The sequence below is a fragment of the Miscanthus floridulus genome, chromosome 10 (assembly GCF_019320115.1).
Source record: "Miscanthus floridulus cultivar M001 chromosome 10, ASM1932011v1, whole genome shotgun sequence".
NCBI classification, from domain to species: Eukaryota; Viridiplantae; Streptophyta; class Magnoliopsida; order Poales; family Poaceae; genus Miscanthus; species Miscanthus floridulus.
In genome coordinates this window covers 52,956,512-52,959,998 of record NC_089589.1, presented here as the reverse complement: position 1 = coordinate 52,959,998, position 3,487 = coordinate 52,956,512, and the positions used below count along the sequence as shown (strand labels likewise).

General features: G+C 43.8%; 1 non-coding gene across 1 annotated transcript; it reads right to left on the bottom strand.

Moving 5' to 3' along the window:
- Positions 1-2,380: 2,380 nt before the first annotated feature.
- LOC136490298 (small nucleolar RNA R71) lies at positions 2,381-2,487 on the bottom strand. The gene has a single exon (XR_010767589.1). It is a non-coding gene; the product is annotated as a small nucleolar RNA R71 (small nucleolar RNA).
- Positions 2,488-3,487: the final 1,000 nt, after the last annotated feature.

The window sequence follows — 3,487 nt, the reverse complement described above, 5'->3', positions numbered from 1 at the left end:
GAAGGCAGTGCTCTGTCTTTGTTTAGCACAAAACCCTAGGTCGCACCACCTCAGCATGGTGGCAAGCCACCGCCGTAGCAAGGAGAGGGAGAGCGACGTCCAGGGGGAGCGGCGGCCCCCTAGGAGTGGCCGGCCCTTGACCACTGCCTCTGGCCACCGCCTTTGCATGGTAGGCCTTGGGGTGTTCATGGGTCACTACCCCGTGGGGTTTTGCCCGTTTTGAGTTGGTATGGTGGTCGGCTCCCTTGCTTCTTTGCGCAAATCAGCGTCAGAAAGCGCCTTTTGGTGAATTATTCCATGTATTCATGTTTGTGACCTGCAAAAAGATGTTCTCCAAATACATGTGGAACTTGGTTAATAATAAATGCATATATGATTAAGTTTGCTAATTTCTCCTCTTTTTGTCACTTAATTGGCGGTCGGATTTGATCGGTGAAGACCGCCAACAGCACCCTGGGTGCACCCGCACCCCACGCACATCCTTCTAGGCCCACCTTGCTCTGGAGGTATCATCATTGCGCCTAGGGTAGATTTTCGTGGGTTTCCTAAATTAGCTCCCCCAAACTGACCATAGAGTAGTATATAAGAAGGGGTGGAGCTCATTCTCAACACACACCTCATTTGGAGCCTAACACCTCACACCTCCCTTGTACTATTTTACATTTCTTAGTAGTACTTTGAAGCTAGTAGAGCTATCAAGGAGAGCTTGGCTCCTTTAAGGGAGACATTTTGGTATGAATATTATAAAGAGTTCTTCCAAAGTCTTGCTCTCATATTACCAATATAGTTGTGCTATTGAATTAGAGTATAGTTTTCATGTTATAATCATGACATATGAACTAGCATATAGTTTCAATGCTATGAGCTTAACATGTAAAACATTATGCATAAACATTCATATAACTTGTATGATTAGAATTAGAGCTAAGTTGAGGTGGCGGTTCATCGTGCCTTCGGGTGTGCCCATGTCCTATGCTTGTCGATCCATAGGGTTGGAGTCCTAGGGAGGGATGTGGGTAGTTTCTGTGTAATCGAGCATGGTGCCCGGGTACAAAGGGACAGGTGAATATATTTCCTACTCCAAAGTTGAGGGGTAGGCGGTAGGTGGTGACAGCCTTATACATCCCTTGTAATCCCCACGTTTGGGTAGGGTATAGGAGTCTAAATCGTCACATGAGGTTGCTGGCAGACTAGTACTCAGTGGCCTCCTGACCTATCTTACACTTAAGTCTAGCTCTAACCATGTATTTTGTATGATCATCGACTAGTATACTTCTTGGCACGACTATATTAGAACATGCCTGCTCCACTTAGAAACATTCTTTTACTCTTTGTTTTCTCTTTTATCCTTGAGGTTGGCCTAGATGTGTGTCCACTATCCTTGAAATACCAATTTTTACCCCTATCATGAACTTTGGTTCACTATGCAAGTATGTAGTCTTGTTCATATCCATGCTAGACTCTTTACACCTTGCCTTCCTTTGGAAAAATATAAATGACGATACCCTAAATACTTTTGGGGTGAAATGCTACAATGATAGATCAGTGCACTTGCGGATATTGATTTTGTAATCATTAAGAACTATCATGGTTGGTGTTTCTTGGCGGCGCTGCTAAGATTTATCCAAATCTTAGTGATGGTGCTAAGAAATACCAATATGCATTTCTAGTGCCATTGCTAGGAATGGATTCCATCTCCATACTTGGTGATTGCGCTAAGAGATGCCAACAAGCATTTCTGGCACCGTTGGTGGGGAAGTCATGGTTAAAAGAATCTAGAAGGATATGATCATGATCACATGCATGAATGGTAGCCATAGTTTGTGCAGGCTGACTCTGCTTGTTTTCTCCCTATTGTGGATGTAAACAGGATAGTGTATGACTGGTTACAACCTACTGAACAACTACACAGAGAATCCAGAGACACTCCTAAGGAAGAGTCGGTCTCGTACCGTTTCTTCTTCTGCTACTCCGCTGACAGTTGAACCAGTCACCCTGCCCCATCTACTACTACTGCTATGGCCCTGTCACTCCGCGAATACTCCACCCCTACTGTTGACAACATGCCCGTTGGGCTCGCTATCAACATGGGCACCAGGAATTTTAAGCTCCGAACTGGCCTAATCATGATGGTGTAGGCAAACCAGTTCTGTAGTTTGCCTAGTGAGGATGTAGTGCACACCTGCAACATTTCCTTGAGCTGTACAACACCATCATCATAAAAGATGTTGCACCAGCAAGCATCAGGCTCTGTCTGTTTCCCTTCTCTCTCGCGGGGAAGGTGAAGTAGTGGTTTTACAAGGAAAAGGAAGCCGTCAACACATAGGAAAAATGTTCCGTGGTGTTCCGCTTGAAAATTTTCCCCATTGGCAAAACCAATACGCTGAGTGGAAAAAATTCAAACTTCCAGCAGAATTCAATGGAAACTATTCCTGAGGCATGGGAGAGGCTATAGGATTATATCCAAGCCTGCCCACACCATAGAATGGAGAACTGGCTCGTGCTCCAGAACTTCTACGAAGGGCTGACGCCCATGTCGAAGGGGCACTGTTGACAGTAGTTAACAACCATTATAAACCATTAATATAACTTGTATAAGGGCATGGATATGATCACCAACATAGGTTTAGGGGTCTAAACTAACAAATTTCATGAGTTTTGGTGAATCTATGTTTTCAGCAAGGTTTATCTAGAAAATCATCAAGGTGGACCCAAATGTCAGAATTAATTGTGCTTATCCGCAACAAAAACAACTCTAGAAGGTTCCAGAAGACACCAGGAGGCAAACCACCAAAGCGGAGGGCAGGTGGCTGCCACCTGTAGACCGACCAGCCCCTATTCCCACCTGTCAGCCTCCGTGTCGCAATGTCAGTTCTCCACTACTTGAGGGTTTGCATCTACGCCATTCTTTCAAGTCGGTTTGATCTACCAGCCCTTGCCACCCTCAGGCAATCAACCCTAATCATTCAAGAGATCAAGAAACCTTGATCATCCTCAGAGCTCCACTATATTTTAGGGCATAGCTAGCTAGGCTAGATCTAGAGGGAGGCAATCTTTGCTTGGATTCTTGATCTTGTGAAGAAGCGTGACTTGGTGTAGCCCCTTGTATCCTATTTTGTATCTTTCATTATTCATATGTTTGCTACAATTGATTTGACATTGTTCTTAATATTATTCATGTTCTTAGTTATTATGTTCAACGTCTACTTTGATTATATGCTTAGTATAGCTAGATTATCATTATATTCAAGCATAAGTTCATTTAGCGCTCGATCCAAAGAACAAGGGGTGAGTGGTCGACTGTTGGTATTTCTTAATGTCACTACTAAGTACGTGGTTTGAATCCATCCTCAGCAATGGTGCCAGAAATACCTTGTTGGTACTTCTTAGCAACATAACTAATGTGTAGCCATGCTACTAAGAAATAGCCTTGATAGTTCCTTAACAATTTTAGATATTTATCCGCATGCGCACGGAGCTATCATTA